Genomic DNA, 27,302 nt, shown 5'->3' with positions numbered 1-27,302 from the left:
CCATTTATGGGTTAGACATAATCTAAACTTTGTTTTTGCCACTTTTGAGACAAGTAATACAGTTGAAATGGAAACTAATGCGCTATCTTTTTAATTTAGCCGAAGACTATTACTTGCTTTTGAAAAATATATTTTCCAATTCAAATAATTAACCAACGCTTTTATATTTCTTGCAATTTTAATATAAAATCAAATACACTGAGTAAAGAATAAGACGAAAATTAAAAAAAATACTAAATTGCAAGTATCGGGATATAAAATTATATATTCATAGATATACCTCTATAGTTATGCATATATTTAAGCATAGAAAATCGTCTGGTTATGGCATGAATTTTTTTTTTTGAAGGCACGTTAGCGAAACAAATTGGCATTTTTACGTTTGTAGTTGTTATTTTTATATTCTATGGTACACTTTTTGTCTTTACAAGCAAATTTTTGAATTAGAAATCATTATTATATTATTTTATGTTAATTTTTTTTTTTAATTTTTTTTTTGAAAAATTTTCCATGCAGTTTCAGATTTTTTAACATAAACATTTTATTTTAAAATTTTATTGTATATCAATTAATTATTTAATTAAGTTATTATTAAATAAATTGTATTTAATTCATTGCTGAAATTATTAATATTATTTTTTAATATTTATTTTTTATAATTTCTGGATCATAAATTTATTTTGCTTACTTTTTATATCTTCAGTTATCATTTTATTTATGCATATTGTCAATTTTTTGTAAATAAAAATTGGTTTCATTAAAAAAAGTTATTTGTTAAATTTAATTCAAGTTATATTATGGAAATAAAATTTGCTTAATATTTATTAAAAAAAAATTAAATGTATATATTAAATTTTATATAAATACAGTATTATTGTAATAAATTATTTAAATTAAAACAAATACTATTTTTTCGGTTTTTTCTGTTTTTTAAATATTCCAAAATATTTGTTCAACATTAAATTTTTTAAGAAATTTTTTTCACAATTATTTAGACTTGGTCAATTGATTTTATTTTTTTTTTTAATTATATCATTTTAATCATATTTTTAACTTTCGATTTTCTAATTAGAAAATTTTTATTATTTACTTTTTAAATAATATTGTTAGTTTATAATTAATGTATGCTTTTGATTGATATTATTTTTTTTTTATTTTGAAATCAGATGAGTTTTTAACTATTTCTATATTTAAATAAAAATTATTATTTGTATTATTAATTATTATCAACTTTGTTTTTTTATTAATTATTTATTTCTTTATTTTCCCAAATGCATTTGAATTTATTGAGCTGAAATCTAAAATAATTTTAATAAAACGTTCTTTTAAGTAAAGTTTTTCAAAACCAAGGTTTTTTTGAAAATTCTAAACAAAATTCCTTTGAAAAAGTTTTAGTGTTTTGACTTTTTTAATTTTCGTAAACTATTTTGCAAAAAAAAAAGTATAATTAGTGTAGAAAAATATTTTCGAAAATTAAACATAGTAGATTAATGAGCACTTTTTGAAAGTAATTTTGTTTGAAATTTTGAAAAAGCATTGATTTTGAAAAACTTTACTTAAAAGAACGTTTTATTAAAATTATTTTAGATTTTAGCTCAATAAAGTCAAAAACATATTTATTTCAAAAATAATTAATAATACGGTTGCTAATTTATTTATTATTTTAATGCAATAATAATGAATTTAACAGTATTTTTGGCTTGTTCAAAAAGTTTTATACACTAATGTTATTTTTTTTAGAAAATTTTATAAAAATAGTTATATTATTATTATTTGTAATATTTTATATTATTATTATAATTTATTTATATATTTATTGTTATAATTTTTTTTATTTATTATTATATATTTTTTTAATTTTTAACTATAATGTTAAATATTATTTCTGTCATACACATTTCCTTCCAATTTTAAACACATTCTTTAGCATTCAAATCAGTTCACTTTATTATCGTCGCAGTTATATATCGTACAGTGACTCACAAGTATCGCATTCTCAAAAGTTGTTTTGCCTCATTACGAAGTACTAACTTATCACACATTATTTGTTATCATATTTTTCTCCTGAAGTTATTTAAATAACTGCGCGCTCAATGTTTTACAGCCTGCACGCCAAATAAGCCGCTTACATACACATAATTGTAACTCATAATAAACATATTTACACACAAATTACACAAATTACACAATTTTATTTTATTTACTTTTCAATTTCGCTGATATAACTCCATACTTGCTGCCTTTGCCTTTGTTTTTGTTATAAGAAACACTATTATCCACTTAAGGCTTGCTTATGCACTTTAACTTTACAATTTTTCGCACAAGCTTGTTCACTTATATATATTTAATTTCTTCAACTTCTCACTGCACACACTTCGATGGCTTGTGCTGCGAAAGGATCACGCCGCTATATAGTTTACACTTGAAGCACTATTCTTGCCAGCAAGGCTTTAGCCGCCACGCTGCAAATGTTGTTGGTGGTTGTGGTTGCAATGGATTATTTTTGTTTTCACACAAGAAAAAAATTGTTTTCTTCCAATAAAAAAAATGCAAAATATTTTTCTTGATTTGCAGACTTCCGCTCGACGTAGTTTTCGCGTACTTTAGCGGCGCGCTCCGAAACGGCAACTGTGGAGCGCCAATAGCTTGCCAAACGACCCGACCTGACGCTGGTGGTGCTTGACCATCAGCCAGTTGCGGCAGCAGCAGCAACAAGTCGCTCAGGCGAGTTTGCTCGTAAGAAAAATAAAAAAAAAACAAAAACAAAGAGACGCGCACAAGACTTTTGCAGAAGTAGCTGAGCAACAACAACAACAAGTAGCTAAGAAAGAAAAATTCACACTCGATCAGCCGAGCAAGAGCAGAGCAGAGCGCGAAATACACACACACGCACACAGGTGCAACATGAGCAGGCGCTCTTGCCACACACACACACTCGCGCGTTATTTAGCCGGTGAGGTAGCGTTGCATTGAGCCACTAATACACTGGCATTTCACATATATATACATGTGTGTGTGTTTGTGTAAACACGTAGAATTAAAACGTGGACCACAGCAGACTTCACGCCGTAAGATTTCTCAGGTGTTACGTTTTGCTAACGAGTTGGTGGCATTTCTAGACTTGTAACTCTAGTGCGACTGCAGGAAAACGTGTTTCCCCAACAACAAAAACAACAACACAGAACTTCAGTTGAAAAGTAAGCGGCTTGCGAATTTTTCGCCACTCACACACACACACACACCGACACTCGCAACACTTACTAAATTTATTTTGTATTTAAATGCCGATTTTAAGCCACAACGCGTACCGAAAATTCGTTTATTTTTTGTTTTTTTTTTTCTTCACTTCTTTGCAAACGAAATATTTAATTTTCTTCCGCACCACCAAAAAACCAGTATGCTGCCCGCAATCACTGATTACACACGCACACACTCGCACAACAACATAAAACGAAGTAACCGTCAAAGCAGTGAAATATCATAAAAACAAAAACAAAGAAACGAATTGACAGTTTTGCGAAACGCGACGCCAAACCGAAACGACTCAGACACCGAAGTGTACGAAATACGACTGAACGTTGCGCGAGCGAGTTGCCCGCCATTAAGCGCTAAGACGGCAAGAAGCGCCGATAAAGTTGGCTGAGTTGTTGGTTGAGTGACTGCGCACCGCTAAAGACAGGTAAGTGACTTGCTTAGTTACCTGTGTGTGTGTGAAATGCTTGAAGATATGCAGTTAAGTATCTGTGAGATACTCACGCTCTCACGCTGGTCAAGTAAGCATTAGCGCCGCTCTTGAGTCACACTCGTGTGTATAAGATTTGTAGTGAGTGAGTTTTATTTGAATGTGACTCATACGGTTTTGTGGGGTGACTCAAGTATCTTTAGAAGAAACTCAAATCTCGTTTATGCTGTGGGTACACACGAACGCGTTTGGGCGCAAACATAATTAGAGAGATTCTTATACTTTGTTCTGGTACAAATTATTGTTGATTGTATATTCGATATACTGTAGTAAATTCATTTGGTTCTTAAAGGTCTCACGCCACATTTAAATCTTACTGTAAAACCTCTTAAGTATATAGGCGTCTCCTAAGACCGTGTCATGTCCAAATTTCAGTTCAAATATAAAGCCCTACAAGATAGCGGCTTGTTTTGGTAATCGAAATAATAAATTAAGCGACATTGCTGTGGGTCTCGTCCTTTTTACTTTTCCACCAAACCCTTTTTCATAAACCTCAGAGAGCGCTTGCGTTCTAAAGTCAGAAGAATACAACATATTTCTATGTAACCTGCAAATCTTAAATTAAGAATCACAATTACCTTAGATATTATGCCAACATGTCTGACTTATAACAATATATTTGAGCTGAAGACTATTAGCAAGTATTCAGAACTCTCTGTTCCTATGACAGTGGACGAAACCGATCTGCGATTTTTTGCTGACTAGGAACTGCCAGTCCGATAGCTCTCCGTTAATTTGCGAAAACCAGTGAGTAGAAACCTCAATAACAACAATAAGATAAACCTCAGTGCTCTGGAACGCCTTATTTCTTTATTAAATCTTGGTAATGAAGAGTTAGACCTTTAATATCGATGTCATCGTGAACAGATTGTACGAATCTGAGATTATTCTCAACACTTTATCCAAATTTTCCAACAAAACCTTTAACAAACTCGTAGCTATTTAATCACACTCTCTGAAACCTCATTTCTTCAGGTTCAAGAAAGATTTTTCTGGGATGAGAGAGGAGCCAATGTTCTTTGAAAACATGTATAAAATTTCTTAGGCAACTTTGACATATACATTGTGAGCTGATAAAACTTTTGGAATCCCAGGCCTACTTCTCCAATTAAAATTATGAAATTAATGAGAATATGGAGGGAACACTTCTCCGACTTGCTGAATGGCAGTGAAAGTACAACACCAGGTGGTGGCGAATTCGATTCCCCAATCGATGACGATGGAACAGATGTTCCATTACCCGACCATGAAGAAATTCGAATAGCAATTACCCGCCTGAAAAACAACAAAGCGGTGGGGGCCGATAGATTACCGGCCGAGCTATTCAAATACGACGGCGAAGAATTGGTAAGGTGCATGCAAAATATGGTCGGAAGAAAGCATGCCTGACGATTGGAATCTCAGTGTTCTCTGCCCAATCCATAAAAAGGGAGATCCCACAATCTGTGCCTATTACCGTGGGATAAGCCTCCTAAATATCGCCTATAAGGTTTTATCAAGCGTACTGTGTGAAAGACTAAAGCCCACCGTCAACAAACTGATTGGTCCTTATCAGTGTGGCTTTAGACCTGGAAAATTCACAACTGACCAGATATTCAACATTCGCCAAATCTTGGAGAACACCCGTGAAAAGAGGATCGACACACACCACCTTTTTGTCGATTTTAAAGCAGCTTTCGACAACACGAAAAGGAACTGCCGTTACGCCGCGATGTCTGAATTTGGTATCCCTGCAAAACTAATACAGCTGTGTAAGCTGACGTTGAGCAACACCAAAAGCTCCGTCATGATCCAGCGCAGAATCACTCTTGCTTTCGACTGAGTAGGCAATTGAAAAGTAAAGTCCTCTCTCGACGAACCAATCAAACTCTCAAATCAAACTCTACAAGTCGCTTATCATTCCCGTCCTTCTTTATGGTGCAGAAGCTTGGACGATGTCAACATCAGATGAGACGACACTAGGAGTTTTCGAGAGGAAAATTTTGGGCAAGATTTATGGTCCTCAGAACATTGGCAACGGCGAATACCGCAGACGATGGAACGATGAGCTGTACGAGTTATACGACGACATTGACATAGTTCAGCGAATAAAAAGACAGCGGCTATGCTGGCTAGGTCATGTTGTCCGAATAGATGAAAACACTCCAGCTCTGAATCTGTTCGATGCTTTTAAATATAATAACGGGTCAACAACAATATGAACACAACTTCCATAAAATGTAGTTATAACTTTGATGAAGGTTTTAAATTACAACAACAACACTAATATTCATTCCCAAATAATAAGAAAAATATATCTATACTCTTTATGGTGTTTTTTAACTTACAACAACAATAAAAATATTTTTACAACAACAATTAAAATAAAAAAAAAAATATTGATTGATACTCTATTGGCTATTATATGGCATTGGCATGGTAAATAGCAACAGCGCAACTACCACCTTGCGCACGCAAGTGTAAGTAAGTAGCTGCACGCGTGTAATTTATAAATTTAAATCACAGCTCATATATAATTTCATAGGCTGGAGTAAGGGCACGCACTTACTAATACGCGATCATAACTCACTCACTGCTAGGTAACCCATAAAAACAAAAATAACAACAACGAAGCACTAGAAAAAAATCAACAAATCACCAAATAAGTAAGGGCGCGCATGCGCTCATACAAACGACAGCCAAATAATTACACACGCGCAACAGGCGGGCAGTCAGTCAGTCAGTGAGTCAAGCGCATGCCTGCACACCCCTGCCCCATTAAGACAAAGTCTCGAACAGCAAGTGTAAATATAAACAAAAGAAATGAAACTGCATCCAAACATAGATACACACATGCATATGTATGTACCTACATATATGCAACCATGCAGCATATGAGTGATAACAACAATAACAACAGCTGAGCTGTAAATAGTTACAATAAAAAGAGAGTACAAATGCGATATGTGTGCAACATAAAAATTCTTCAATATCAACTTTTTTCATTTCTTTATTTTCTCGATTCACATTATTGATTTGTTTTTGTTTTTATTTTTTCATTTTTCATTTTATGTTTGGCGCTGCCACCTTCTCTTCTAGCTGCAGTTTGCGCTCTCTCACCGATTTGGTTAGCGCTGCAGTGGCGCTGCTGAGCATAAGTGTGGGCATGAACAACAACAACTTTACAACAACAACAACAACAACGAAATGTTTCATGGCAGTTAAGTCAACGAGCAAGAATTTATGATATTCTTCGGCATATTTTTCCTGAGCTCATTTCTGCTTTCTTATTTCTTGTTGTTGCGGTCTTTTAACTCTTCTTCTTTTTTATGAATCTTTCGGATTTTTTTTACGTTTTTATTATTATTATTGTTGTTTTTTTTTCCTTCAGACGCACAGACATCGCTTTGTCAAGCGTTATTAAGCCTATTTCACTCTTTCGTCTCTTCAACTGTACACATTCTCATGCCACAGACGTACACACAGACATTCATCCGTATCATCATCACTTTACTTCGATCTTTCACTTTTTTTCTGCTTATTCTTCAATACATACAGTTTTCTTAGTTATTTCTGCTCATCGCTTACCTTGGGTTGTCTTCGCCTAGTCTTTCCTACTTCTGTCCAACCGTCCGTTCTTGTCCAGTCTGCGCGCTCTCTCTTTCACTACTTCGCCGGTTCTACATACAAAGCGTGCTCTACACAATTTCTTCTACGCTGCTTGCGTTGCCACAAAAATTTCGTATTCATTCTTTCATTGTCTTTACCTTTGTCTACAACAATTGTGTGTTCGATTCTTATTGGCATAGACTTTTGGGTGCTGATTCTAACTCAACAGCCCACAAGCAGCGTGGCAGCACACAGTCTGTGGCACATACTCTTGCTTGCCACACTTACTTACATACATTCCTTCCAATTAGCTCACGGTCATATTTGCCACTTTTCGCCGCCTTTCCATTGCATTTCGGTTTCTTTTTATTTGCGTTCTTCTTTCGCTTTGCACAAAATTTGTCGCCACTTTGGAGTTTCTTATATTTTGCAGACACTGCTAGTCGCCCCCAAGCTTTACTTTTCTTCGCCGTTCTCACCATTTTGAAACATGTTTTCAATGGTTCTTCTGTGCAAGCATAGTTTGCTAAACCCCCTTAGGCTCCCTCCTTCCCTTGGCAATAATATTTAATTTTTTTCTTCTTCTGCAGACATTCTATATTTTATTTTGTACTATTATGCTTATTGTCGTTATTATGAAAAGTCCAAATTCAATTAAGTGAAACTGGTATTTTTCTTGAAAGTCACTCTGCGCAGTTTGTTGTTGTTATTGCTATTGCCATTGTGGTTCTTAAGCCGCTCTGCTTTTGGTTTGGTTGGCCATTTGTTGTCCAGCTGGAAAAAAGAAGTAATTCTTCGTCTCTCATATAACCCGTTCCAGCCGTGTGAGCGCATGCGAGTGAGTGTGTTAGTGTCGAGAGTCGCAGTAAAGTGAGTTGAGAGAATTAGAAAATCGGTGATTGAGCTTAAATTTAAGTACTGAGTAGTTACTCATTTCATCTTGAGTGAGCAGAAAATGTCAGAAAATAATAAAGTTTTGGAATCTTTTGTATTTATGAAACGCCCAAAACTGGTCTTCACGAAGGATTCCTTTCCATTATATACATATCATCTAGCTTACCTTAACTTCAGTAGTAAAAGATCTCTAAAACATATCAATTCAAACATGATCTCGTTTCTAACAAACATAAATACAGATAATTTAATGTTGGGAAAAAAATCCGAAGTCTTCCTTGTAGTAGGGATATCTAGTGCCCTTCTTGAAGCTCTTCATATCCATACTTGGGTCTTCGTCACTTGAATAGACTCCGATTCGAATTAGGCCATCCACGTGGATGTATTAGGGATATCTAGTGCCCTTCTTGAAGCTCTTCATATTCATACTTGGGTCTTCGTCACTTGGATAGACTGCGATTCGAATTAGGCCAAAGACTGTTAATATGGCATCATACCTCAAAATATTATTTGCCCCTAGAAAAGCCACCACAGACTTAAAGCCCTTTCTTTCCTTTGCTTTATGGAAGCATGACCTAAAGCCTTCAAAATTTCTTCGGGATTGAGGCTGGAACTATCCAATAGATGATGAAGAGAACTCTCGATTGGAGAATATAATTGCTGAGGCTTATCCAAAATGCATTTCAAGTAATTTGAGAATTGAGTTTGAGAGTAAATCGTCATTTCAACTCAATTATCAATTTAAACCGTATCATCAACCTGTTGCTGCTCACTTGTCAACGGCTTGTCATTAACGTCAATTTATAGACTCGTTCTCACTACAAAACTCATCACTCAAACGATCAGCAAATGATCGAACTTTATTTAACACACTCACTCTCCCTTCTTAACCTTCTCATTATGCGCCTCTCACAAATTTCACTCACTTACACCGGCTCTCTTTCTCCATCAGGTGAAATGAGAAAACTCTCTGTTTTATATATTCTAAAACAGCAGCAATTGCTCTGCGGCTATCCGATAACTCGTTATTGAAAAAACATCTTTAAAGTTAACGCTTGTCAACACTTGGACAAAATTATAATGCAAATGTAATCAAATAAAATTAATTGCCTCATTTCACCCTTTCGTTTTATTTTTTTTTTCTTTTTTTTTTGATATTCCTTCGTAAAATTTGATAACCACAAACATATGTATGGCTTTTAATTAATACATATTTACATTTATTTATTACCAATGAGATAGCGAACGCTGATATCGAATGAGAAGCTAGAAATAAGAAGACAAAGAAGGGATTTTAAGGTATTCTTATGAAGCTGAGAATGTCAACTGCTGCATGGACTTCAGAAAATGTCTTAACTTGAGTTTCTCACTTAATTTGATTAAAATTTGAAATGCTGACACTAGTTGTTGGACATCTTAAGCCATGTCTTCTCCGTTAATCAACACCCTTTTAGCCAACACACACACGCTTCTAATTGTGAACCAAATTTCAAGTTCTTTCGCTTTTACTTTTTTTCTACTTTTTTCTTTCTGCCCAATCACCGTTTGCCTCAGTTCTCATGCCACTTTAAACATTTCGAGGAATCAAATCTCAAATATATGTATGTTTGTTTGTGTGCTTACACATAATTTAGCGCCTAAGAACAAGCGCAAAGGACCGGACCACCAACGTTGACTTTGTGGCTGGACAGACTGACTTGGAAAGGCAAAACCAATAATCGTTCCATTAATTTCTTGCCTACTTTGTTGCTGTCAAAGCAAATGCTGGTGTTGTTGTTGTTGATGTTATTGTTCAAAGGATGAATGCGATACTTTAATAGTTGATTTTATTTCATGGCATAAAAATGCGACAGACTAAGTCTCAGCAGTGGATATGAAACTTGATAGATCAATAGTCACAATAGAAGTCTTGAAAAAGCTGTAAGGTGTTCTGTTGTCGGGATTGCAAGTTTTTAAATATTGTTGTGTTGTTGTTGTAAGATTCGAAAAACTTTTTATATCTTTCTAAAAAGTATTTAAGAAATTGATGGTTCGGCATATTTCGGGATTTTGAAATTAATATATCCAGATCGCTGATATTTTATATAATATTAATATTGAAGAAATTAAATTAGCTTAAAATACTTCACCATATTTCGGTGAACCTCATTTCTGAACCCCGAAATTTTTTTTCGGTATAAAATTTTTAATTGTCCCTAAATCGTATGGAATGGCATCCGGTAGAGTGATTTGAAAATTCTAAATTAATTATCAATATGGAACATAATGTTTGATGCACTTATTTCAAATATTAGATTCGTGAAGCTACTTTAAAAGGTTATGTTCTCCGAAGAAACTGTACTCAGACAATAATTAAACTGATGTAAGAGTATTACAAGATCTACAAGTCCCTCATCATTCCCTTCCTACTTTACGGTGCAGAAGCGTGGACGATTTCAACATCCGATGAGACGGCACTAGGAGTTTTCGAGAGAAAGGTTTTGCGGAAGATTTAGATGGAATGATGAGTTGTTTGTGTTATTCGGCGACATTGACATATTTCAGCGATTAAAGAGACAGCGGCTACGTTGCTTAGGTCATGTTAGAAGGTGGAGAAGGACCTGGCTTCACTTGGCATAACCAATTGGCGCGAAACTACCAAAGCGTGGAATAATAGGCGTGCTGTTGGGGACTCAGCTATAACCGTGTAAGCGGTGTCTATGCCAGTCAAATAGAAGAAGGAGTAGTATTAAGTTCCGCGTGTGCTTTTTAAGAAAATTTGTAAAAATCTCGAAAATTCGTGATCCCGAAATGGGGTCCCGAGATTTTGGGATTACGTAAATTAAGTATTTCGAAACCCTATTTATGTAATTTTCCATGATTAAAAAAATTTGCAGAAATCCCGAAAATTCGAGATACCGAAATGTAGTCACGAAATTTCGGGATTTAAGTAGAAAGCATTATCTCATCATTTTGGAACCCTATTTAAGTAATTTATCATAGTTTTTATAAAATATATAAAAGTCCCGAAAATTTGAAATCCCGAAATGTGGTTCCGAAATTTCGGCATTACATAAATTAAGTCCCGATATTTCGGGCATTAAGCAGGAAGCTTAAAGTGAATATTGTAGAACCCTATTTAAGATTCTAAATTTTCTAATTTCTAAAATCTATAAAAATCCCGAACATTTGGGATCCCGAAATATAGTACCGAAATTTCAAGCAAAATATTTAAATTAGGCATCGTGAACCTCTTAAAAAAAATGATTTATATTTCAGACCTCTTCAGTGTCATTTACAAATCTCTAAAAGTAATTTAAAATAAAAATTAAAATTATAAAATTTTTAATTCTACAAATAATTACACACATTATTAACGCTATAGACCCTTAAGCACATTTCGAGGTTCAAATTCACAAAAAAAGTACAATCAGCTCAATATAATTTACAGATATACAAACATATGTATAATCATATTAATAACAATTCTCATTTAACGCTTTTGGCTACTATATCTACTGATTAGCGTCTTGTAAGCTGAAATTCATTCACAAACGCTTATTAAACGCTTGAAAATGTTAATGCGCCAATTTTATTAGCTATTTTTCAACAACTCACACACACACATGTGCACATACATACATCTGCATAATTTACACGCCATTCAAGCTAACCCTGACACGCTGAGGGCTTAAAGGCGGGTCCAGCTAAATAAACGAATGCTTGGCGCGTAAATTTGCAAATTAAGCGCGCTCGAAAATTCGCTCACAAAGCGTATGCAGTGGAAAAAGATTTGCTTTTTTGTACGAATATAAATTGAAATCTGCTGTTTGCCTGTTGCTGCTGCGGCTTTTTGTCATGTAAATCTTGTGCTAAGCAACACTATTTATTATTACTTAACAGACAATACACATTTATAGACATTGATCTTGACTTTGTGTCTTAATCGCAGACTAAAATAAATCTCGTGTAAAAGCGGAATACTCGACACGCGGTCTAATCGTTCAAGAAGAGAAGAGAATGTGTGTGTGCAAAATTCGTGAATAAATTAAAATTTTTCGCATGACAGACGCACATATGTAGCATGAGACATACATACATATCTAAATATATAGTATATATAGCGCTTGTGTAACTGCATAACTCAGAGGTGAGTGACTAACTGTGGTGACGCTGATTGGTCGTTTTGATAAACTCTGCTTTCAAGCATTTTCGCCGGCTCCATGTGTAGCGTGATCGATGTGACCGTTAGCAGCGCCAATTCATATTTTAAATAATAGATTTATCGCTGGCATATAATTAAGTTGCGGCGAATACATGTTATTTGGCGCATCATTAGCAGTGAACTAAAGTCATAATCATAATTAAAATGTGCCGATTGTGGCGCAGTGAGTTCAGCGAGTGTCAAAAGTCGCACGCAAAGCAGTCTACATTTCTACACAGGTTTATGAGAACGTTTGTATATAAACATAACACTGCGGACATCTAGCGCTGTAGCACACTCGAGCAAGTTCGTTGCTTAAGTCTTTTGTTTGTCTCACTCAAAGTCGACTTTTACCAAATTTACATTTGATTCTAAAGTTTTGCCAGCTTTTCAACACCATAATCTATTGATTTCAGTTGCTTGCCTTATAAATAATAGAAAAAAATATAAAAAATTAATTAAGAATATATAAAATTAAAAGAAAAAAAAGAGAAAAGAAAATATAAAAAAGTTCTTTTTTATGTAATCAACTTATATTATTATCTGCGCTTGATGAAGTAATTTTGTGGCAAAGACGCATATGAACGCATGATTAGGTATTATATGCATATATTTATACCAGATTTTATATACTCACACACTCTGTTTGCTACTTTACATTGTTATTGTACCTTTTTGTTGCTGTAGTTCATTCAAATTCTATTTAATAGGTCAGGAGGTCAGCCTGTGGTCTTTTTGATGTTCCGCAAGGCGCGCTAAATATACAACAAATTATTTTCAATTCAATTTTCATTAACGGTGATTCATGCTTCTACATATTTATAAATATCTGTGATATCTGGAATTTTTCGATTTTTTTAATAAGAATGGAGCTTAATTCAGCCGGTTACATACATATGTAAGTACGACATGTGTTCAAATAAATAAAGGGAATATTAAATTCTATAAAATGAAGGTTAAGAGCTGTTTCGACGAACGGAAGACGAGCTGGCATAAGTACATGATATCGAGTGGGGACTACTTTGAAAGCGCCAACATTAATTTAGACGATTGAATATTAAAAAAAAATTTAAGTCCCGTTATTTTTTGAACACACACGAAAAGTTGTATTACTCAACGTATTTTTAATATAGCAGTTCCCTCGCGAAAATTCAGTTATTATAGGACACGTTTTTTTGTGTATTTTTCCCAAAGTACGAATTTGACGCTAAAAAAGCTCGAGAAATATTTTCTTTTTATGAAAGGGTGATCAACCGTTCAGAACAAAACTTTTTTGCGGAGGTGAAAATGTGGAAACGCGAGCTTCAGGCAAGCATTTTCGGAATGCTCTCGAAGCTTTAGAAGCAGTGAGCAAAACGTCTTTTGGGAATGTTTTCAAGATTTTACGCATATTGGCGTTATTTCATGCTTCAATAGCATCACCGGAAAGAAGTTTTTCAAGTTTAAAGAGAATTAAAACCTATTTACGAAATACGACAGGTCAAGATAGGCTCAATGGTCTAGCATCAATGAATATTCATAGGGATATTGATCTGTCAGTTGATGAAATACTAGAAGAATTCTTTCAAAAACCAAGGGAAATATAACAGGGAATGTGAGATCCTGTATAATCCTCAATTAATCACTGAGCTTCAGCGATACTGCTTGTACAAATGTAGAGAAAGTTCGAATCGAATGAATAACAACAAAAATCTTGTAAATTGTTATAATTGCTTATAATTTGATGTGTTTTTTTTTATCAATAACCTCATTCCAAACCCATATCAACAAACATATATTTTTCTCTGAATTTAGGGGGTGTTTTAAGAGGTTATATACAGTTAGACGGCCGAAAAAAAGTGAATTTTCCAGAATTTTTTCTGAGAAAACTTTTGAATTTATTGATCCAAAAATTTATACACATATTATGGTATCTTTTAACTGTATTTTAAGACTTAGTACTAGTAAAAATAGTTATTTGAAAAAGAGCTACAGCTGATCTCCAGGAGCAAAAGACGTTTTGCGGTGACCACTATATCTCGGAACTGGATCATCCGAAATTAAAAAACCAAACAGATTTCGTTAAAATAATGTTAAATCTAGTAATTAATCGAAGGAATAAGCAAAATAAAATTTTTTGACAAAATGGCGGTTTGTCAAAAAAAAAATCGATTTTTCACCGAAATTTCGGCCTTAAATTGTTTATAAAAAAAAATATTTATCGGAGAGAAAAAATCTTCGATTAATTACTAAAAAATATATTTAAGAAGGTCGTGTTAAAATTTGGGACTAATCGGTCTAGCCGTTTTCGAGTAATGTTGGTCACCGACTTTGAAAACACCATTTTGAGAAAAACGCGTTTAAAGTTTGGACCTTGTACTTCCAAGCACTCTGAAACGCCTTTTCAAATTTTTCATTTGCTTGTAACTTTGAAAATATTCAACGGAACGATATGAAATTTTCTGTGTGTATTCTTAAATATATGTACATTAAGAAAATGAAATCTAAAAAAATTGATTTTTTGAAAATTCTAACTGTATATAACCCCTTAACACCAAAAAAACCAAACCCCCCCCCCCCCCCCGTGGATGCGCCACTGAAACAAAAAAAAAGCAAAAAGATTATTAAATTTGAATATATTTCCTATACAATGACCTACGATTATTGATAAATATCAAATATTAACAAAATGGCGTAGTTTTGAAAAAAAAACATCGTTTTTTAATGCCAAATTGACAATTTTCAACAAATAAAAAAGATAGTAGGTTGGTCATTGTATAGAAAATATATTCAAGAATACTCAGTTAAATTTCGGTCGATCGGTCAATTTCTTGTTGAGCAATTTTGAGAAATGTTGTTTTAAAGTTTCGACTATAGCAGCAAAAACCTGCGAGCGGTCGCATTTTAGAACGCTGACATTCAAAAACTATTCAAGATACGACCTTACCGCTTTCACAGGGTATTTTTGAAAGTGAAAACTATCGAATAAGCAAAAAATAAAAACATCATTTTTTTTGAAAATGTCACACTGGTATAACCCTTTAAGATGTTTTTTTTATCAGACTACAACTACTATTATGTGATTTAGTTCTATCAAAGATAGACCGTCCAATGCACATAACCTTAAACAACGTATTATTTAATATTTCTTTGTTAATAAATTTTCAATATAATAATCATAAGCATACAAACAAAATAAACAAATATCTATATAAGTATTAATATAAATAAGTTTGCCGACAATAGTTTGCAATATATACAACTACAAAACACCATAAATATTATGCTCATTTAGCGAAAAAAAAACTTGCGACCAAATGACTAACACTCCCGAACTGGACCAATAAAGCGCCGCAAAAAATGCCGCAAACGCGACTGCTCCACTCCTAACCGCAAAAACGGACAAAACTCAAGCTCACTGCAACCTGGCTGTGCATAGTAATGAAAACATTGATTGATAGTCCAATCACATAAGCGTACATAATACTAGATTTACACACACTCATACATATACATATATACAAACATACTTAAATACATGTGTATGGATAGACACAGTCAACAATTCATGGCTGATTGTTGTTAAATATTGCTTTTGTGTATATTGTTGTTGTTTATGTTTTTTGTTGCTGTTGTTGGATGCCCAAATGCGGTTGAACGTCAAAGCGCTGAACGGCCCGGCAGCTGACTGCTCTAAACTTGTTCACGCACCCAACTCTATACTCTGTGTAATGCGAAAATTCTTGCGAACAACAATTGGACAACAAAGTAAATATGAAGAAAAATGAGAAAAAAGAAAATAAATAATGTTAAGTAAAAAAGAAAAAAATTAAATTGAAAAAAATTAAACTAAAAACGTAACAAGTGGTTCGTAATAATGAAAACGTGTTTAGTTAAAAAACAATAACAACATACATACTTACACAAAATAGACAGCAAAGCGGAGTATGAAAAATATTTATAAAAACATATTAAAAAATAAGTTCGAAAATAGAAAAATGGCAAATATTTGTGCTTACATGCATACTCCACATTATACATACATAATTCAGCGCGAAAATTGTTAATAACTTTGACTTTGAAATATTTCACAGAAATACGCTTTGACGCCTTTTGGAGTGCGCTTGTTGCTGTTGTTGTGCGTTTGTTAGTTTTCCTTTGCAAAAACGACAACAATTAGCATTGCAGATCTCACGCCTTAATTTGCTAAGCTTTAATTTCGCGCAAACATATGTTGTGTGTTTTGTTGTTGTTATTATTATAAATATGTAATTTTTTCAATGTAAATTATTTAAAATAAAAATGCACTTTTGATACAGAGTAGATTTTTGCAAGGCCTTCGGGGTTTTTTATATTTTTTTGCCTTAGCAATATGTTCCACAGTATATTATTTCTTTGTTATACTAACCCTTATTTCCAAACAATCAGAGTAACAGAGAGGTAAAATGCTTTATATGTTTTCAAAACTATTTGATTGATTAGAATTGATCAGATCATTAAAGATTGCTTTAAGAGCTTAATAGGCAGAAAAAAAGATATTCTGTGGCGAGGATAAGGAGCTTTAATTAGAGAATTTTTTGCCAGAACAGAAGCTGCACAGATTTCCTACGGGAACGTGAAGCGATCTTGAAAAACAAAATATGAATTTTTAATTAAAAATAACTCATACGCGGCGTAGACCCTGAAGAGAAATTTATTGACTGATTTGTATGGAAAGCATATACTATATTTATACAGAAATAAAAGTAAAGTTCAGACACTCTGTGACACGTAGAAAAACAACATAAAAATAATGAGTAGGTACAAACAAAGGATTTAAAGAGGCTTCATCAGAGGCTTCCAAAAATAAAGATCACCTTAAGGGGTTATATACAGTTAGAATTTTCAAAAAATCTATTTTTTTAATTCATTTTCTTAATGTACATATATTTAAGAATACACAAAAAATTTCATATCGTTCCGGTGAATATTTTCAAAGTTACAAGCAAATGAAAAATTTGAAAAGGCGTTTCAGAGTGCTTGGAAGTACAAGGTCCAAACTTTAAACGCGTTTTTCTCAAAATGGTGTTTTCAAAGTCGGTGACCACCATTACTCGAAAACGGCTAGATCGATTAGTCTCAAATTTTAACACGACCTTCTTAAATATATTTTTTAGTAATTAATCGAAGATTTTTTCTCTCCGATAAATATTTTTTTTTGGTAAACAATTTAAGGCCGAAATTTCGGTGAAAACCCGATTTTTTTTTTAGAAACCGCCATTTTGTCAAAAAATTTTATTTTGCTTATTCCTTCGATTAATTACTAGATTTAACATTATTTTAACGAAATCTGTTTGGTTTTTTAATTTCGGATGATTCAGTTCCGAGATATAGTGATCACCGCAAAACGTCTTTTTTGAGAGGAGCTCCTGGAGATCAGCTGTAGCTCTTTTTCAAATAAATACTTTTACTAGTACTAAGTCTTAAAATACAGTTAAAAGATACCATAATAAGTGTATAAATTTTTGGATCAATAAATTAAAAAGTTTTCTCAAAAAAAATTCTGGAAAATTCACTTTTTTTCGGCCGTCTAACTGTATATAACCTCTTAAGGGGTTACATGGGTTTCTTGGATTACAAAATCTTTTTTTCTTTGTTTTTCCCTTATTAATTACTATAACATCTCAAGAATATTATCCTAAATTTTCAAGTCGAACCGAATAGTAGATACAGGCTTTGAAAGGTGTGCGCTCCGAGTTAGATATTATTGTTACCCAAATCTTTAAACGCGTTTTTCTCGTAACTGTTTTACTTATTTTTGTTATTTCATTTTGGATGACCTGTCAGTATCTATGCTGACGCACTTTTTTCCGAGAGGTCCGAGAGTTTTTTTCTTTTTTGAAAATTTCCGAAATTAATCTTCCGCCGTTTTCCAATTGATGTCTCTAGGGTCAAGCACTGGTCGATTAAATCGTTTTATATCGATCTTGGACATATGTGTCAACACTAACCCAACAAAATATTTGTAAAGATCTGTTTGTATCGAGTTTGATAAGTGTTTCGACATTTGGAAGAAGCGCTGGCATAAGCGCATAATATCAAAAGAGGAATATTTTGAAGGCGATAACATTAATATAAACGAATTTTTTTCTTAAAAAAAACGAAAATTGCCGTTATTTTATTGACACATCTCGTACCAGGTTCTGGTACTGTACCATTATTTAATTAATGTTATTACTGCCGTCTGAGTGTTCGAGATACTGATAGTGATTCGATTGACTAATTTTCGGAAGCCTACAATAATACAAGAGTCTCAACTTAAGTTTAATATATAGTGATATCAAGTCCTGCGATGCGTTTCAAGCCATTCGTGAAAAAGAACACAGACCAAAGCACAAGCACACAAACTAGAACGCCAACATTTCTGGAAGGAATTTATTGCTGGAAACGAAGGAAAAATTCACCAACTTGTTTCCTTTTAGTTCATTTCTTAAAGGCTGTGTACCACAACAGTCCAACACACTCTGAAGCACCGAATGATTAATGCGTCGACAGCAGCGAACAGATAAAAAAAATTGCCAAACTAAAAATCTACAAACAGCAACAACAACAGGTGCTGGTTAAATCAATGCTGATATAATAACAACAATAACAACAACAACCAGAACAACAGCAATAGCACTTCAACCAATTAAACATGCGTCCAAATGATGTCAGTCAAATTGTGGCATGTTGCGGGCACGTGGACGTGACAGCGATGTAAATGAGCCAGCGATAAGAGCGCGAAAAGGAAGTACACACACGAACACACCCAGGCATATACATACATATGTACACATATAGAATAAATCGCCAGCTGCTAGCGCATAAAGCCAAGTGCGAGCGCTGCCGATATCCAACACAGATATATAATATAGTAAATATATTTGTATGTATGTGTTGTTACCGCTGCAAAAGTGTTGCGCTCCTACAGTGTTCCGTTGGGCGGAACGACGTGCGTCGTGCGATCGCCAGCCCGACATTCCACAACACCATTTATGTTCTGTGCCGTCGATTGCGTTTGATAGTTTCTTAAATATGGTTTTTTATTATTATTTCACTTTTTACTTTATTTTTTCTACCAACCTCTGCTCCGGATTGGAGGTGTGTGCGCTGTGGGTTTATCGCGCCGTCTTGATCTATTGACTATGGTATGGTGATTTTTAGAGTACCGTAATTATTGTGTATAGAATAATTAAGCTCACTTTATGCCTAGTAACCTAGATTTATACACAAGTGTATATATATTTTTGATGTGGTAAGAAATTGTAGCCAATGTGAGTGCTGGTAATAGTTGTAGATGGATAGATAGATAGATGGCTTATGCAAGCGTGTAGAAAGGTGCGATTTGTTATGCATTACATATTACTAGAATTGCCTATCTTACGTCAAACAATTTAAAGATAATTGTATTCTAATTATTTCCGTGAAGCTTACGAGAATTATTTTCTTACGTATTTTGGTTGTGTATGGTATTATATAGGGTATGCGTCATTTCTAATTTTATTACTCAGCTCTCGCGCGGCTTTTGATCCGGCCTGGCTGAGGTATACGAGATCATCCATGAGATCATAGTCATGGAAAAAGACCGCGCTGTATGTACTTCAAAATAATTTGTAAAAACAAATCCAGTGCGAACTAATTTGGCTAGCTAGTCTAGATCTATTAAGATATCCTTTCGCTTAGCGCGACATCTGTGCTTTCGATGTACAAGTTCAGGCTCAATGTAGACTCAACAGTTTCGGTCATCGTGTCCACAACCAAAAAATGGTTGAGAGAGCCGTTCAAGAGGAATTAATTAACCCTGGTTGATAGGTTAGATTAATATTATAGATCTGGTCATTAGATATGTCACTTTTTGAGAAGATGTATAAGAGACTCGAAAGCTTTGATTGAAGAAACTAATCAATTAGGGTTACTAAATAATACAAATCTGACAGTCTTCTCCAACGATTTTTTAATTGCATTATAAATATTTCCTTCTTCTTCTGAGACAACACTTCTCTGATTTCTCGTTGGATGAATATAAATGGAATATTGTCTTTTTATGAATTGAGAGAAATATTCAAGTACTTGACTTAGAAACGTTTTCCTTATTTTGCGCTTATTCTTTTTTTATTGCAGATTTGAAGGTGGAGGGTTCAATGTCTAGTTTTTGGGCTCCTTAATGGGTTCCAGCTGCTGTAGCTACCAGCGTACTATAGCTGGTAAATCCGGTAGCCCCTTAATCATCTCCTCACTGTGGCGAGGACGTTATATTAATCGCATAGTCGGTATGCATTGAGAAGTCATTTAATACATCCAACCTCGCCCGGACATCGGAGGGGACCGTTCGGTCTTAGACGGTCTTAGTCTTTATAAACCTGTTTATGGCGCGGTACGTTGTTCTGTACTCTCGAACTCTGAAATCATTAAAGTTCCACTGGCAGTTCTTAATGAGACACGCATCAAGGATTTGGTCTTAACCTCAATCATAGATCACAATTTTGAGTTTTCAACTTGGTATAGCTCAGAAATTTTCGTCGAATGAAATGAAGAAAAAAGGGAGGTTCCTTCAAATGTCATCTTTTGTACAATCTAACTACGTTTAGACTTATAGCAATAAGCTTTACAGCCTTAGAACATAGCTAGAGTCAAAAACAAAAGTTGATATAAATAAAGTATAAACGAGACAGCAGACGTATTGACAAGTAAGAGATCTTCATCTTTTAAGGACTAATACATCATTATGAGATCATTTAATCCTCTCCCGAGGAATTAAAAGTTAATTGGTAGCCAGGGTATGAAGTTGATGTTAGTGAGCAACAATCTCTTTAGCTCTGCCTGTGTCTCTCTCTCTCTCTCTCTCAAAGCTCTTCGGTTATCCATGCGTTAATAAGGACAAACAGAGTTGTAACAGGAGTCTAATCTGTTATCTGATCAATCATAACTATCTAGCGTCTCCCATTAGTATACTGAGACTGTCTTCTGTGTCTGACTGCCAGCTTATATAAATTCACAGAACGCCCTTCAAAGCTTGTCACCGGTTTGGCTGCTATATATGTAGTGTATATTTTTAAATAATTTTTCCACCACCGCTCTGATCGCTGGGAAGCACTTGAAAATTCCGCACAGTGCGCAATTGCGTACGGCATTCAACTACGTGCGCCCAATTTCAATTTGCCTACATGTAATGCGCAAGTGAATGCGAGGCATTTTAGTTTCAATTTTTTTATGACATAAAACCCCATACACTGTGGTTGTTGTTGCTGTTTTTCATTTTGTTTTAATTGCTGTGCCATTCTTTGCTTTGCATGTTTACCCCAAAAAGCATAAAGACGAAATAGTCATAAAAATAATATTGTACCGCTTCATAAAAAAAAAGAATTAAATAGTACAAAAATGGAAAAGGTAAACAAGACGGATTACACAGACATATATGTATATGTAAGTGTGTGTGTGTGTGTGTTTGAAATTTTGACTTCTATATGCACGTGCATGTAAATGCATTTTAATATGTTTTTGCAATATATATTAACAAGCGACCCAATTCGTGCACATACAACACTAGTATGTAGTGCAACAACACCAACATGCACACACTATTGCACATTTGGAGCGCCACTAGCTAGTCTGGCCGCTTATCTGTGCATCTGTGCAGTTGTCGCAGCGGGAGTAAAAACTAAAATTAAATTAAATGAAATGTTATAAATTGAAATTGCGTGTAACTTGCAACTTGCAACACAGACATGGAGCGTGTTACTATATTCGCCTGCAAAGTTTTTATTTATATTTCAACGACATGTTCGCCCGTCGCTTTACTTTCATATGACACACATTTCATAGCAGATGCGCTATTTTGGGTTAGCGCGCATCAACCCCCCAGCGAACGTCTGGCTCCGCATCCTCACCTGTTCACTTGCCTCCTGGCTGCAAGTACTATTCAAATGCCTGCTGGCGTGTTTGTTGTGGATGTAAACAAACTTTGGGAGCAGAATTGACTTAAAAGCTTTCTAAAATTATAATTATTTGTTGATTTTGTGGCAATTTAGTGTTGGTGAATGAGTCAATAGAAATATATCACACAAGAAACATTGTCTGCTTGTTATGTTCTGGATGTAAACAAACTTTGGGAGCAGAATTGACTTAAAAGCTTTCTAAAATTATAATTATTTGTTGATTTTGTGGCAATTTAGTGTTGGTGAATGAGTCAATAGAAATATATCACACAAGAAACATTGTCTGCTTGTTATGTTCTGACTTCTTGTCATAAAATTTACATGCAAAAGCAACAGCAAAATTATGTCATGCTACTAAATGCACACGTGAACTTTTAATTCCATATCTATTAGATTATACCAGTTCCATCGGGTTATACCAGTTGTTTATTCGATTCGATTCGATTTATATGAAAAAGCAGGAAAAAAGTTATCATACCATACAAGAGTACTTTTCATTTCATGTCCTTTATATTATACGAGTTTAGTTGAGTTATGCCAGTTAGTTGTACGATTCCACTCCAATCGAGTATATATCGTTGCGTGAAGAAAGATCCCAATATCTCGGTAAAAGTTTCGGAAATATTCCAACTTATGCTAGTTTAGTTGAGTTATACCAATTGTTTGTTCGATTCGATATACTTGAAAAGGCAACATGAAAGTTATCTCATTGCACTATATCCAAAAGATAATTCATCTACATGAGATTATACCAGTTTAGTTGAGTTATACCAGTTGCTTTATCGATTCGCTGCACTTGGAAAGAGTATAAATCCATGGCTAAAGAGAGACACCTCAACACGGAAAAAGTTTCGAAAATAGTCCAACTTATGCTAGTTTAGTTGAGTTGTACCAATTGTTTGTTCGATTTGATATACTTGAAAAGGCAACAACAAAGTTATCTCATTGCACTAAATACAAAAGATAATTCATCTACATGAGATTATACCAGTTTAGTTGAGTTATACCTGTTGGCTTATCGATTCGCTACACTTGGAACGAGTATAAATCGATGGCTAAAGAGAGACACCTCAACACGGAAAAAGTTTCGAAAATAGTCCAACTTATGCTAGTTTAGTTGAGTTCTACCAATTGTTTGTTCGATTCGATATACTTGAAAAGGCAACATGAAAGTTATCTCATTGCACTATATCCAAAAGATAATTCATCTACATGAGATTATACCAGTTTAGTTGAGTTATACCTGTTGGCTTATCGATTCGCTACACTTGGAACGAGTATAAATCATTGGGAAAAGGAAAGATTTTTGGAAAAACTCTAACTCAGCAATTCTTTCAAGTTCAATCTCAGAGCACACAAATGGTCCGCCGATTGGTTTTTCTCACAGAAGACAGAGCATGTATGTAACTCCTTCAACATCTTCTTGGACCATGAGTTATGGCGGTTTCAAGTCACTGATGTCGGTTAATATAAAATTTATCAGCAAGTCAGTGGTAAATTATAGCCTATTTAAACGTCGAAACCTCCGGATCTGTGTAAGTCCAAAAAAAATAAATCCATAATAATTTCATTCTATTCCTCCAAACAGGTCATGTAGGACAAAAACGACCAAAAGATCTTACCTTATCATTATCAAAGCTATAATGATAACTTCATTATAATTGGTTCGAGAAGAAATATCATTGAACCCTAAGTAGAAGCCAGACCGTCTGGTATAACTTTTAAATATCACTTTTATCTCAAGAGCTCTTAACAATCCCTAAATTGTTGTCAGAACGATATACTATACAGCTTTAATATATACCATATTTCTGTCATCCGAAACCTCTCTGGAGTTTTCGTTTTCGAATGATCCCGATGATATTTTTCCTATAAGATCAGTAGAAACCAAATACCATTCTATATGAATCTAGAGAGCATGGATATTATATACATAGACAATTGTGCTTAGGTTTTATAATCTTACCCTAATCGAATTAAAATAAACAGCTCCAGATTACGCCAACCCACAATTAAATAAGTTCCAAAATAACCAAAGAATACTCTACTCGACCTAAAAATTAACCTCTTAGTTGTTTACCAACTTACTTCTGCGCTTTGTAATTTACCTCACTGCTTTACCCAACAAAATACTTCACATGAATTCGCGGCAGAAAAGAATTTTTGCGCCCATTTGCCGGCAGCTCACTCACGCATGCGCACACGTACTCGTACGAGCGTGGAACCGGTTTTTGCGGTTCAACTTCAATTAAATTCTTTCGCTTCCCATTCATCGCGCGGCGTCTTAAGCGCTTGGCCTTTAAAGTCATTAATACACATTAGTTAGTTTGCCATTTTTTCGTACTTAATTTAATTTCATATTAATTTATTTATAGATAACACGCACAAATAATACTCATCACTATGGACCTCTTTTCACTTGCTTTTTGAGATTTCTTGTTATTTTTTTATTCCGCATTTTGATCGTATTTTGTTATATATTTTATACATATTTTGATAAATGTGTTCGTATGTACATATATTTATTTTTTTTATTTTTTACAACATTTTTATTTTGTTTGTTTAATTTTTGAAGTGAAAACTTCTTATGGCGCGTTGGGCACTTTTGTGGGTGAGCATTTTCAGCCGTTCTCGCGACAGATGAGATTTTACACAGATATACTCCGCGTGTATTATTATAATATATGTATGTATACTATACGCGCTCTTTGGATGGGCATTCGTTCGTTCGGACCATTGCCACGCCCACAAAATGGCGAAAACCAAAAACACATAAAGTGTCATAACTAAGCCATAAATAAAGTTATAAAAGTAAAATTTGGAATAAGGTATCGCACTAGGAAGGGGCATATTTGGATGTAAGTGGGCGTGGCCCCGCCCCCAAATCGGTTATTTGTATATATCTCGCAAACTAATGAACTCATACAAAGGTTAGGTTGAAAATTACTAAAAGTGAGTTAACTCACTGACAAAGAACGTAAGAAACACTAAATTTTACAGAAGAAATTGCAGAAGGAAGCTGCACTCAGATTTTTTTACAAAATGGAAAATGGGCGTGGAATCGCCCACTTATGGGTCAAAAACCATATCTCAGGAATTACTCGACAGATTTCAATGAAATCCGGGATATAATATTTTCTTGACACCCTGATAACACGGACAAAAAATGGACGAAACCGGTTCACAACCACGACTACTTTCCATATAACTAAATTTTGAATTCCATATTATTCCTTCACTTTATAATATATACATAAGGAACCAATGAAGATAGCGGAATAAAACTTTACACAAATAGTGTATATCATCTCTGGCTACATTTGTGAAAAAAATTTCGAAAACGGACTATAACTTTTCAAGGCCCCAGATATCGAACATGTTGAACTCAGCGCCTAAGGGTAAATTTTCACCGAAAATATGGGTAAATCTTTTAGTTAATTTAATGTAATTCAGAGGAAATTGTTTTCTTCCAATAGTGTTCTGTTCAAAAAATTATTAAAATCGGGTCCCATATACCTAATTATAGGGTTTTCAAGAATACGGTGGGCTTTATTCCGCATATATGTATTGGTTAATATGTGAGATATCTTAGCAAAATTAAGTGAGCGTATAGTCTTTGATAAAGTGCACCTTGCTGGTGAAAATGAGTGAAATCGGTTCAGAAATTACCTCAGCCCTCATATATATATGTATATGACGATTTTCGTTATTCTATTCAACTTTATGCCGAAATTATGGCTAAATTTGTGTGTTATGCAAATAAAATTTCTTCAATAAATTGCGAGAGTATAAAATGTTCGGTTACATCCAAATTTAGCCCTTCCTTACTTGTTTATGTACGATTTCTCATGTCGCGAGCGCACCTAAAAATGCTCACCCAAAAAAGTGCCCAACGCGCCATAAGTTCATGTTTTCACTTCTGCCCCTCACTAGGTTTTTTTTTTTTGAAGTACAAGCATGTATTTCAACTATAATTTTTCAACTTGAAATTGTAAATTAATCATTCGTAAATTTTCTTTTTAGATTATTCACAATGGATATTGCTGATGACAAAGGAAACAAATCCACACCGTTGAACTAAAAACGAGCAGAAAAAGGAGAATTGTGTTTTGATCTGTCATATGGAGCAGTAATACAAATGTGTTCTTAATCAATAATAAGAATAAAAAGATTATATGTTACGAACTTCAACAGGAAAAAAATTTTAATAACTGATGGAGTCAAAATACTCTATTTCTACTCCCGAACACATTAAAAGATTATCAATTGTACTTCTATAAAATTCTAAAAATTTTGTGACAAAAAAAATATAGTTTTTATTATTATTTTTTATAAATAAAATATTTTTTAACAAAAAGCAAAGATTTAAATAAACTGGTTATTCGTACATTTTGATGGACTAATCTCAAGATAGCTGCATTTGTCATATTTTATAAAGCGAGAACAATTGTATCTATAAGTAAAAACATTACTTAAATATTCCATTAAATTTGTTTAATAATACAAATTATTCATCTGACACACCCTGTTCCAAGCAATATTTGCCATTTACGCAAAATACCAGGCGACCATAAAAAGCAGCAACGCACAAGGCGCCCCGAAAAAGTCATAGGCGACCAACAAAAATTGCAATTTGGGGCTGGACAACAACAGGCAAGAGCAACAAGAAGCAACTACAATTCTATTGGGATGATTTGAAAAAATGAAACAGAGCTTTGTTGTTGACATTCAACATGGAAAAAAAAAAGAAACAACAACGAAAATTTGTGTGGCTACAATAACAAATTCTTTGTGGAAGTTTCTGCTTGCTATCGATTATGGGCGCCTGGTAGCTCAACAGCAAATTCGACAAATATTAAAATGCACTGAAATGATCGTGATACACTGAGAGAAAATGCGAACTTATAATTTGTAATAAATAAATGCTGCAAATAATTTGAAACTTGATAATTTTTAATAT

At 34.0% G+C, this 27,302-nt stretch overlaps 1 protein-coding gene and 1 long non-coding RNA gene across 3 annotated transcripts in view; one reads left to right on the top strand and one right to left on the bottom strand.

The window, feature by feature from the left end:
* LOC105219379 (protein Shroom) overlaps positions 1 to 3,579 on the bottom strand; it is a 242,275-nt gene extending 238,696 nt beyond the window's left edge. The window contains exon 1 of one of the 2 annotated variants that reach the window (XM_054233875.1): positions 3,262 to 3,579. The gene's annotated coding sequence lies outside the window, so the exon portion shown is untranslated. The other variant, XM_054233874.1, reaches the window with a different exon arrangement.
* Positions 1 to 26,632, top strand: part of LOC128922653 (uncharacterized) — a 267,064-nt gene extending 240,432 nt beyond the window's left edge. Inside the window, exon 5 of the long non-coding RNA XR_008471836.1 lies at positions 26,366 to 26,632. This is a non-coding gene — a long non-coding RNA (uncharacterized LOC128922653). The remainder of the gene's footprint in view (positions 1 to 26,365) is intronic.
* The last annotated feature ends 670 nt before the right edge of the window (positions 26,633 to 27,302 follow it).

This window comes from Zeugodacus cucurbitae, chromosome 6 (assembly GCF_028554725.1).
Source record: "Zeugodacus cucurbitae isolate PBARC_wt_2022May chromosome 6, idZeuCucr1.2, whole genome shotgun sequence".
NCBI lineage: Eukaryota > Metazoa > Arthropoda > Insecta > Diptera > Tephritidae > Zeugodacus > Zeugodacus cucurbitae.
This window is presented reverse-complemented; position numbering and strand designations above follow the sequence as displayed.